This window comes from Babylonia areolata, chromosome 24, assembly GCF_041734735.1.
Source record: "Babylonia areolata isolate BAREFJ2019XMU chromosome 24, ASM4173473v1, whole genome shotgun sequence".
NCBI classification, from domain to species: Eukaryota; Metazoa; Mollusca; class Gastropoda; order Neogastropoda; family Buccinidae; genus Babylonia; species Babylonia areolata.
Window position 1 is genome coordinate 24,239,666 of NC_134899.1, and position 11,861 is coordinate 24,251,526.

Consider the following 11,861-nt stretch of genomic DNA (forward strand, 5'->3'; position numbering starts at 1 on the left):
ATAATAAACAGGGAAAAAAAGGACATAATAAACAGGGAAACAGAAAAGGAGAGAGGGGGAGGAGGTGGATATTTCTGCCAGATACACACACACACACACACATATACATATATATATATATATATATGTGTGTGTGTGTGTGTGATATACATGAATTACACACACACACACACACACACACACACACACACACACACACACACACACAGAGAGAGAGAGAGAGAGAGAGAGAGAGAGAGTTTTCATCTGTTACCACAATGACTATTACTGTTACATCATCAACCAATGGTCATCATCACTGCATCAAGAGTACTGAGGATGGCACATAAAGCAGGCGAAATTAACTTTGACCGTGAGGTAATGATGAGAGCAAATATGTTTAAGACGAAGATATCGCTACGATAGTTATGTGAAGAAAATTGCAATATGACATTCAACACAAAACTAGGACAATGTGAAGCATTCGATCAACGAATTTTCCATCATGACTTTTCCGTCAGCCGTGAGAGAGAGAGAGAGAGAGAGAGAGAGAGAGAGAGAGAGAGAGAGAGAGAGAGAGAGAGAGAGAGAGACAGACAGACAGACAGACAGACAGACAGACAGACAAACACACAGACAGAAGTATGTTGGTGGGTGTAAATATTAGGGAAACATGTCAAGGGACATAATGACGATGTGTTCAGAGCAAAATTTTCCGCAGTCGTGTCCCTTTTGTTGTCCCACCGTTGCACGTCTGCCGTGTGTCTTTAACAGTGTGTGTGTGTGCGTGTGTGCGTGTGTGTGTGTGTGTGTGTGTGTGTGTGTGTGTGTGTGTGTGTGTGTGTGTGTGTGCGTGTGTGTGTGTGTGCGTGTGTGTGTGTGTGTGTGTGTGTGTGTGTGTGTGTGTGTGTGTGAAAAGAGGGGAGGGGGAGGGGAGGGGGGCTTGGAGCGAGGAAGAGTGGAGACAATGAGAGGAAATGGGAGGGTGAAAGGGGTGAGGGTGGGTGGTGGGGGGGCGGGTACGTCAGTAAAGGCACGCGTGTGTGCACGCACGCGCTGTATTCTCCAGCGGCCGTGTAAAATTCCGGGGTGCGTTGTTTTTATCAGCGCGTCACTTTCCCCAAGGTCAGAGCCAAACTTAACCCTGTTCCAAAATTCTGTATATTCTATCTATACCTGTTGTTGACAACGCAACACGGACCACGTTGGCGAAAGGCATTCAGGTAAACAGTCACAGCCGGCGCTGCTGTTGTTCACTGAGTGAGGGGAAGACCCTCAAGGACAGAGCCAAACATCCTGTTAGTGCTGAACATTACCGCCATTCGCGTTCCTTTTGTCAGGGTGGACTGATCGAACTCAAGTCACGGGAAAGGGGGGGGGGGGGGGGCGAGAGGGAGGGGGTTGGAGTGGGCAGAGAAGAGGTGAGTGTGTGTATATGTGATTGATTGATTGATTGGAGGAGTGAGTGAGCGTGTGTGTGTGTGTGTGTGTGTGTGTGTGTGTGTGTGTGTGTGTGTGTGTGTGTGTGTGTGTGTGTGTGTGTGTGTGTGTGTGTGTGAAGAAAAAATCATAAGAGAGAGACAGAGACACAGACAGACAGACAGACAGACAGACAGACACAGGCGGGCGGACTGAGAGATTTTCAGAACGATGAGTGGCTGCACAACGCACGTATCTTGTTGTTGTTGTTGTTGTTGAGTGTGCTTTGATGGCACCACCCACGTGTTTGTGATGCCAGACGCGGCATCACGATGTCTGGTATTCTGGGTGGAAACGGGAAAATAAGCTATAAATTTCCATTTTTCAAATACCGGCATCGGGTGTTTGTTTCATAACCATAAATATTTTTGTTATTTTCTTTTTGTCCGTCTGTATAATGTCTGTTTGTGTGCATATCCATACCCGTCTGTCTGTGTGTCTGTTTGTCTGTCTCTGGTTATCTGTGTCTTGTCTGTCAGTATGTTCATTCACCTGTCGATGTGTCTGACTGTCTGCTCGTTTGGCTGTTTCTCTGTCTTTTTCAGAACGTGTGTGCGTGCGCGTGCGCGTGTACCGCCGAATGTGTGATTGTTTCTCATGTCTTCTCAGAAAGTATACGTGTGTGTGTATGTGTGTGTGTGTGTGTGTGTGTGTGTGTGTGTGTGTGTGTGTGTGTGCGTGCGCGTATGTGCGTGCATGCGTGCGTGTGTACGCGTGGGTATGTGGGTGCATGTGCGCGCGTGCGTGCGTGTGTGCGTGTGTGTGTATGTGTGTGTGTGTATGCGCGTGCAGGTATGTGTGCGCGTGCTCTAGCTTCCATTGCCTCTCCTTTAGCTCATTCCAAGGGGTCAGCTATGTATAAATTGAACCAGTTCTGTTTCACAGAAGGCGTTCCCTGTCTTGTAATTTCAGAAGTGGGAAGCAGAAAGTTTACTCAGGAAAAAATAGAATAATTGTTTTTCGTGTACGAAAGAATTAATGCAATTTACCCCAGAGAAAAGAAGATGGTTGTTTTCCATGACAAAAAGAATCCCTGCAATGTGCTCACTTTTTTTAAACTGAATATCAAAGGCTTGTTACTACAACAACAACAACAGCAGCAAAGGTAGGCGGTTGAATTCTTTCCTCCGGTTTTTTCATGGTTTTTATTTTTTGTTCTTTGTTTGTTGGTTGTTTTCTTTTCGTGTTGCACAATAGTTTTCATGACGACGGGAGAGTTGTTTACAAGCAGTCGTCTTTCTACCCTCTTTTGGTATTCCGAAATCAGAAGTTGGTAATTCGCTGAAAGCGAAAGGCAGCTTGTTGTAGATATTATTATTGTTATCATTTATCTATCTTTTTTTTTTTTTTTTGGGGGGGGGGGGGGGGGGGGGGGGGGGGGGGAGGAGAAGGAGGGGAGTGGAGGGAGAGGGGGGCAGGACCGGTACAGGCAGACCTGATGATGTTGCTGCAATGCTGGGGAAAACAACTGAAGGAAGCACATTCCAGCGGCGGTCTTGAGGTCAGGACTGTTGTCGTTGTCATTTAACACGCCGCTGGTTCCAGACTTGATGTGAGTGTCGGGCCTACGTGATTCTTCTCACCTCAGTTCTTGTGGCCGGCACCGAGTGCTTGTTTCTCCTGTGTTCTTTGTGCTGTCTCTCTGTCTCTGTCTCTCTCTGTCTCTCTGTCCCTGTCTCTCTCTATCTCTCTCTGTGTTACTGTCTCTCTCTGTATCTTTTTCTCTATGTTTCTCTCTGCTACTCGTTTTCTCATGGATTACACAAATCTCTCTCTCTCTCTCTCTCTCTCTCCCTCTCTCCCATGTGTGGTGCGTGTGTGTATGCGTCTGATTTTGCACACAAAATTATATTATAATCCCCTCCTCTAGACCTTCTCACTGCTCTCTTCTATTGCTCCCAGCAGCAGAATCGGACAATACAAAAACAAACGAAGGTTTTACTGAGAGCACCAGTCCTGCCGGCAGACTAGACACCACCATGTTGACACACCTGTCTCTCATACATATATTATTGAATGCGAGTCTCCCTCAACAGGCCTCGTCCCTCATGCATATATTATACAATACATGTCTTCCTTTACAGGCCTTAACAGGGGGCGGAGGGGTAGAAGAAAAAAGGACAGTCATATCATGGCTGCCCATGCCCGTCACGTGACTTTTCATCATTCCTCATGTGGCTGACACGGCCTTTCCCGCTCTCCCATTACATAAAGAATATATCTGGGTACTATCATTCGCACGTGTGCGCACACGCGCGTGAGTAAGTGTGGAGGTGGTAGTCACGTGCTCCCCACCACTACAAGTATAACTGCTGTTGCTGTTACTGACACTGTTAATACTGCTGCTGCTGCAACTCAAATCAAATCAAATCACACCAAATTTTGGCGCTTTGAGTATCGCCGACCACTAAGGCGATCTAAAGGCTATCGGCACGTTAGCAACTACTTTAAGTCAAGGGTAAAACAAAATACGATAAAAACTCGTCATCGCTACAAGCTTTCCACTCAAAAGTTTAAAAACCTTCCAGACTTTACTGACTACTGCTATTCTGATTTTAGGGTGTGTTTTTTTCCCCCCCATACAGTAATAGATGCTGCTCATAGAGTTGTATTGCTGAAACAGGTGGGCTTTGAGACGGATTTGTACTGAAATGTAAGTTGGAGACAGATAGGAAAAGGAAGGGAATTTCAAAGTTGAAGGCCAAAGATTCAGAAGAAGCTTCACTTGACCCTGATTGATGGAGAGATCGCATGTCAATGGCAGAGCAGCAGAAAGAGAGAGAGAGAGAGAGAGAGAGAGAGAGAGAGAGAGAGAGAGAGAGAGAGAGAGAAAGTGTTTGTGTGTGTGTGAGTGTGTGAGTGTAAATGAGAAACCGTGTCAGACAGGTTTAGCAGGTTCCATGTTAAACTGTTTGTTGCACTTCATGCGATTTAAAAAAGAAAAAAGAAGAAGAAGAAAAAAAAGATATTCTTTCTTTGAGACTAGGAGACAGTGAAATTTCATCAAAAGTCAAGTTTACTTTAAGAAGAGAAGCCAAAGTGGCTTATTTTCGCATAACGTTTTGTGGGTACATCGGAGATGATCTGAATCACTTTTTTGTCATTGAACTTAGCCACCTTCAAGTTCTCCTCCCTCTCCTCAGTCCGTTGTCTGCTTTCTAGGAGGATCTGGTGGGGGAGGGGGGGGGAGGGGGGAGCGGTGAGTTACTAACAAATGGTAAGATCTGCCACACAGCTAAGAGTCACCCCTCTCCCTCAAAAAACACTCACTCACACACACACACACACACACACACACACACACACACACACACTCTCTCTCTCTCTCTCTCTCTCTTTCTCTCTCTCACACACACACACACATACATACACTTGATACATAGACACATACACCCACAGATACACATACACAGACACAGACAGACAGACAGACAGACAGACAGACAGACACACACACACACACACACACACACACACACACACACACACACACACACACACACACACACAAAACCAAGAAGAAGAAAAAACCGCTGGCAGTCCTGTCAGTCTGGGTTTTTTCCTTGGTGATTAATTCTGTGAAGTGTTGTTCTCTCTCTCTCTCTCTCTCTCTCTCTCTCTCTCTCTCTTGTATGTAAGGGGTGTGTGTGTGTGTGTGTGTGTGTGTGTCTGTGTGTGCGCGCGCGCTTGGATGGTGTGTGTGTGTGTGGGGGGGGGGGGAGACGGGGCGGTGCACACGTGTATTTGTGTTTGTGCATGTGTGTGCATGTTTGTGTGCGTGTGGAGTGTGTGTGCGTATACATGTGTGTGTGTATGTGTGTATGCGTGCGAGCGCGCGCGCGTGTGTGTGTGTGCGCGCGCGCACGCGCGCGCTCAAGTGCGCAGACGCGTGCATGTAGGGTGTATATATGTGTATGCATATTTTGTGTGAGTGTATGACTCCATCCCCACCGTCAACACCATCCCCAACGCTCCCTCTGTCTCCCCCGACAAAACCTCGCCCCCTTGAACGGGTTAACCTTCTGACAGGAAGGAAGGAAGAAAGGAATAGAGGGAGAAAAAGGAGTGGGGGGAGGGTGGAGGGGGCAGGGGGGAGGGAGAAGGAGCGTGGGGAAGTCAGAAGGGTGTGGTTCCAACATTTCAACAACGTGTTGATGCAACAGGCGTCTTAATTCACAGCCGCCGCAGTGACTTGCTCCCCTCCGTCAGCGGAGGAAGGTGGCAGAATGGTTAAGACGCTCAGCTGCCAATACAGAGAGTCCGTGAGGGTGTGGGTTCGAATCCCGCTCTCGCCCTTTCTCCTAAGTTTGACTGGAAAATCAAACTGAGCGTCTAGTCTTTCGGATGAGACGATAAACCGAGGTCCCGTGTGCAGCACGCACTTGGCGCACTGAAAAAGAACCCATGGCAACGAGAGTGTTGTCCTCTGGCGAAATTACGTAAAATGAAATCCACTTTCATAGGTACACAAATATGTAAGCATGCACTCAAGGCCTGACTAAGCGCGTTGGGTTATGCTGCTGGTCAGGCATCTGCTCAACAGATGTGGTGTAGCGTGTATGGATTTGTCCGAACGCAGTGACGCCTCCTTGAGAAAGTGAAACTGAAACTGAAACGTCAGCGGATTTCCCAGTGCAGGTCACCAAGCAAGCAAGCAAGCAAGCAGCCCACCCAGCACCACCAAGGTGAACAGAGGACGCTGACTCCGGGCAACTTCTGCCTAAGCTCTACCCCTCCCTCCAACCTCCCCCCACCCCCGACCCCTCTTCCCGACCTCCACCCATCTTCCCGACCCCCTCACCACCTGCCCCCCACCCCCTCCTGACCCCCTGCACCCCCATCCCCTTACCTCCCCAACCGCCCGCCCGTCCTTTTCTTTTGTATTAGCGCCCTACCATACCCCTCACGTAATAACTTAACCACTAACCTAACCACTAGAGAAATGCGAGGGCAAAGGACTTTTGTGTTTTTTGCGAGGCAGTCTGTCTTACCGTTACATCCTTTGCTTTCAAAAGGTATGTTGTTCATAAATCACAAAGGCATAACCGGCACATTAATTAACACTGCACCACAAGAATGTAACATACAGGCGCATTTGTTTTCTCTTTTCTTCTTTTTTTTAATCATATATAAATTCATATATCTGGCATGTACCTTTTTATTGTATTCATCTTATTGTTTTCATTTATTTACTTTTTGATTTTTGTTTGTTTATTCATTCCATCTAAATCTATTCTCTTTTCTTTCTTTCGTTTTTTTTGTTTTTTTCTTTTTATTATTATTATTATTATTATTATTATTTTTGTTTTTGTTTTGTTTGTTTGTTTTGATGGGGGTGGTGGAGGCTTTCAATGCCTGATTAGTGTATGAGTAAGCCATGCATCGGTTTTGTTTTAGCAGCTGTGGTGCAGCGTATATGGATCAAGCCTCATACTTTGACATACACAATCCCCTCCCCCCCCCACACCCCCACACCCCCACTAATAACATAATACCAAACCCAGTGTGTGTTTTTTGTTTTTTTTCCCTAGGACAAGAGACTGCCATGTATCAGCTCCAGTTGTCTTCATGTCAAGAAAGGGGGGTTATCCCTTCCAACTCAAACAACAAGCGACCGAAATGTCTGTGGTGAAAATAACAGATGATAGAAATATCACTAACATGTTGAAAACACACACACACACACACACACACACACACACACACACACACACACACACACACACACACACACACACACACACACACACACACACACACAAAAGAAACAACAACAACAAAAACCCCGTTTGTTTGCAGAAGGTTTGCTGCGTAGTCCTATACGACATTTGTTATAGTTGTTATAGTTGTTTGATGTTGGCGCATATAACGTTTCAATTTTCCCTTGCGTTGTCTCTCCCTATTCACCCTCCACACATACACACTTTTACCCCCCCCTCCCCTCCCACAACCCCAACCTCCCACGGGCTTTTTTTGCTTTATTTTTTTTTTTTTCGTCTAACATCACTTCAAGTGGAAAGACGTTAAACTGAAGACAACCACACACACACACACACACACACACACACACACACACACACACACACACACACACACACACACACACACACACACACACACACACACACACACACGAAACAACAACAACAACAAAACCCCGGCGGTACCAGACGCCGTGGCGTAATGGTCAGCGTCGCGGAATGACGGTAAGAGAACTCGGGTTTGAGTCCCATCAAAAGTGGTGTGGTGGGGTGGATGATTCGTTCGGTCCGTGGCCTGCTCCTTCCTGGAACCCAGAGCTGAGTTAGTGTGTTATGGGCACAGATGGAAGCACTGGGACCACACAGTCTATGATATCCGCGAATCAAAGATGCGTCTTTGGGAGTGCTGTTCAAATTTCCTGACCATCACTGCAGGTGTCTGTATGTATCTCGCACTCTGGCTGACACCTGGATATGATTATTACTACTATCAGGGAACAGCCTCATCAAGTAGTCCCCAACCTAAACTGATGGACCACGAAAGCATCATCGTCATCACCTCCATCGACATTCACCATCATCACCATCATCATCATCATAATCGAAATATTGAAAACTAAAAGTCTCAAAGTCTGGGACACAAAAAATGTATAAGTAAATAAAATAAAACGTCAAACAACAACAACAACAACAACACACACGTACACAGTTTGTTCTTGTCAGTGCATAACACACACACACACACACACACACACACACACACACACACACCATGCAAGAGCTGGAGTATGGTGAAGCCATATGAGGACGCCCCTGAGAGCAGTGAACTAAAAGGACCAGGCAGAAGAAGGGCCGCGACATGTAGTTCTTTGTGAAATCAGCTCACGATGTGCTTGTAACTGTCACCGCAGACGCTGACAGAGTTGTGAGTGTTTTTTGGAAGTTTGGGGCGTTGCTGTGCTGGCAAGGCATAATTCTTAACAAGACACTGCGAGAGGTGGGTCACAGCGGAGAGAAGGAAAACGAAGTGTGTGTGTGTGTGTGTGTGTGTGTGTGTGTGTGTGTGTGTGTGTGTGTGTGTGTGACAGACAGACAGACATAGACACAGAGATACAGAGACAAAGAGAAAAACAGAGAGAAACAGACACGGAGACAGAGAAAGAAAGACAGAAACAGAGGAGAGACAGAGACACAGACATACAGAGAGACAGAGACAAACAGAGAGATACAGAGACAGATAAAAAGAGAGAGAAACAGAAAGATAAAGAAACAGAAACAAAGAGAGACAGAGACAGACAGACAGGAAGTTAGGCAGGCAGGCAGACAGACAGACAGACAGAAAGACAGAGAGAAAAATATTCTGAACAGAGAGGTGGAGAGGTGCCGGGGGAGAGAGACAAATACAGAGGGAATGATACAGAGACAGATACAAAGAGAGACAGAGAGTATTGGTGGAGAGGGAGGGGGAAGGGGGAGAAGGGGTGGCGAGGTGAGAGACAGAGAAGGAGAAGAAACGCGAGAGACCGAAGAACTAAAACACCTGACTGTACCCTCCACAGTATCAGTATCAGTATCAGTAGCTCAAGGAGGCGTCACTGCATTCGTGTGTGTCATATACGCCACACTACATCTGCCAAGCAGATGCCTGACCAGCAGCGTAACCCAAACGTGCTTAGTCAGGCCTTGAGAAAAAAAAAAAGCAACAAAAACAAGATAACTAAATTGCACCCCCCCGCCCCCACCACCACCCTGCAGTATCTGTTGTCGGAGTTCTAGACTTCACCTCAGTCACAGCCAGTTCAAACAAAAAAGGGTCTGAAAAGGCACCATGAACAAACTGAACTGGCTTCAGTGTCAGTGGGAAGACGGAGGGGAGCGAAACAAACTGTAAAGGGTGCTTCGGCTTCCGCGACACAAAGCAGATACCATGTTTGAAACCGCAAAACCAGCGGCGGCCATTTCGCCCTTGAGGGAATCTCCTTACAAGAAACGTAGTAAACAGATTTTTTAAAAAAAGAAGAAAAAAAAGGGGGGGGGGGGTGGTGAGGGGGGGGGATTGGAGGGGGGATGAGGAGGGGGGGCGTGAGGGGGGGATTGGGGGGGGGGGGCGTGAGGGGGGGATGCGGGGGGGGGGGGGGAAGAGAATACGACAACATACAAACCATATCCAAAGACATGAAACTGAAAAAAAAGAGAATATTTTATTAGAGTTATTTTAAACTGAACAACAGGATAGTGGAGAGGTGCAGGTGAACAAGTGGGTATATCATTGTGAAAATGACTGTAAATACTGCTTTGCACAAAGAGAAATTCAATGCAGCATAATAATGTTATGATATTTTTTTAAACTCTCTCCATACGAACGGCGAAAGAGATGACGTTAACAGCGTTTCACCCCAATTACCATCATCAAAATATTGCAAGCAGAAGGCGCTTATACTGAAGGGGTGAATGTTGACAAAGAATACCACAATTCTGACGACGGAAGCTAAAGGTTGGGTCATCCAGACACCCACTGGACATCCGAGGGGTCTGTGTAGAGGAGGAGAGAGGACTGGCCGTACTGAGTGAGTTAAAAAACCTTTTTATTCAATATTTTACAAATATGACAACAAAAAGGCATACAAGAAAGAAAAAAAAGAGAAAAAAAGAAAAGAAAAAAAGAAACACAAAAATTCAGAAGAATACAAACGGTACACGTTTACATAAGTTACGTAACCTGTATATATCATGCGTGTCCACATCTACACACACTCACACACACGCACACACAATACGCTGACGATATATGCATGTGGATGAAAGTTACAATCAAAAAGAATACGCCTGCCCGATATATGAATTACACAAAAAAAGCTATATCAAAATGAATTAAACACAGTAGCAAATTATATGAGCGAGAATTGTCTGCAAATATCAACCGAAAAAACACACTTGATGCTTTTTAAAAATGGTTCAAGTCCAGCAACATTGCCTTCCTTTAAGATTTACGATAACACCCTGGAATATAAAAAAAAAGTAGTTAAATTCCATGGAGTACACCTTACATCAAAATTAACTTGGAATCATCATATCGATTACATTTTAACAAAGGCCAGGAAAACATTAAACTTCTTGAAAATAGTATGCAAACAACTATGGAGCCAGGACATATTCATTCTACTACACCTTTGCACATCACTTGTTCGGTCAAAACTTATATATGCACAAGAAGTATACTTCAAAGCATAGACTACAGAGCATATAAACTGGCACTTGGCTTACCAGCCCATACTTCCAGTAAAAAAAAAAACCGTACTGTGCAGCGGGAGTATTACCATCAGAGGATCAAAGGGAACTTGCGTGTAGTAAATTGTCTTGAGAAGTGTAACGGACGAAAATGATTTGGAATCAGAAATAACTCTCAAATCCGACCGCGATTTTCCAAAGAGAGCTAGATCTATATCCTCTCATACCACACTGGGAACATACACGTCAAGTATTTTAACAAATTCCGGCGTGAATAAAACCCCACATTTTGCTAAAAGGCCTACACCTATATGGGAACTTCAAAGAGCGCAATTTGATATCGATCACACTGATCTGACCAAAGATGACAACATAAATTTACTTACATCGCATGTACGAATCCATTTGGAAGAGAAATACCTTAATCATCTAAAGATATTTACAGACGGCTCTGTTGTAAATGATAGAGCTGGTGCTGCTTTCGTTATTCCAGACCTTAACTTTCAAAACTCATTTCTGGGAGAGAATGAGTCCATCTTCACAGCTGAACTCATAGCAGTTCCAATGGCGTTAAATTTCATGATATCCTTTCCGAAAACTATATTTCAGATTCTATTTTGTGTTGATTCTAAATCAGTTCTTCACGCTATTGAACTTATAAAAGAAACGGTTAGGTATGAACTCATTGAAATTAACCATTTGATTCACGAACTCTTATTAAGAGGCTCTCACATAACCTTTTGCTGGATTCCTTCTCATTGCGGTTTTTACTATAATGAAAAAGTTGACATTTTGGCTAAAAAAAAAGGAGCTAGAAGCTCCACGAAGGAGTTAGATTTAAATATTTCGCTTTCACTACAGGAATGTTACACCATGGTAGAAAAAGTCCAATGGTTAAAATTTCAGTTCGAGGAAAAACACACCGGTAACTCGGAGTTACATAAAAACATACAGAAAATGTACGGTTTCATGGGAAAACATTACCATAATGATTTTCATAAGAGGCAAATCATTTCTCTAATCTGTAGATGGAAAATGCATTGTTTCAGGACAAAATATGTCAGTAATGTTTCTTGCATCTGTGGTGCTCACATAACAGCCGATCATATACCAACTCGCGATATGTTAAAGTCTCAAATCCCTGAACTGAAATCATCTTCAGTGTTGACGATCTTCAGCAGTCCATTGTTGTGT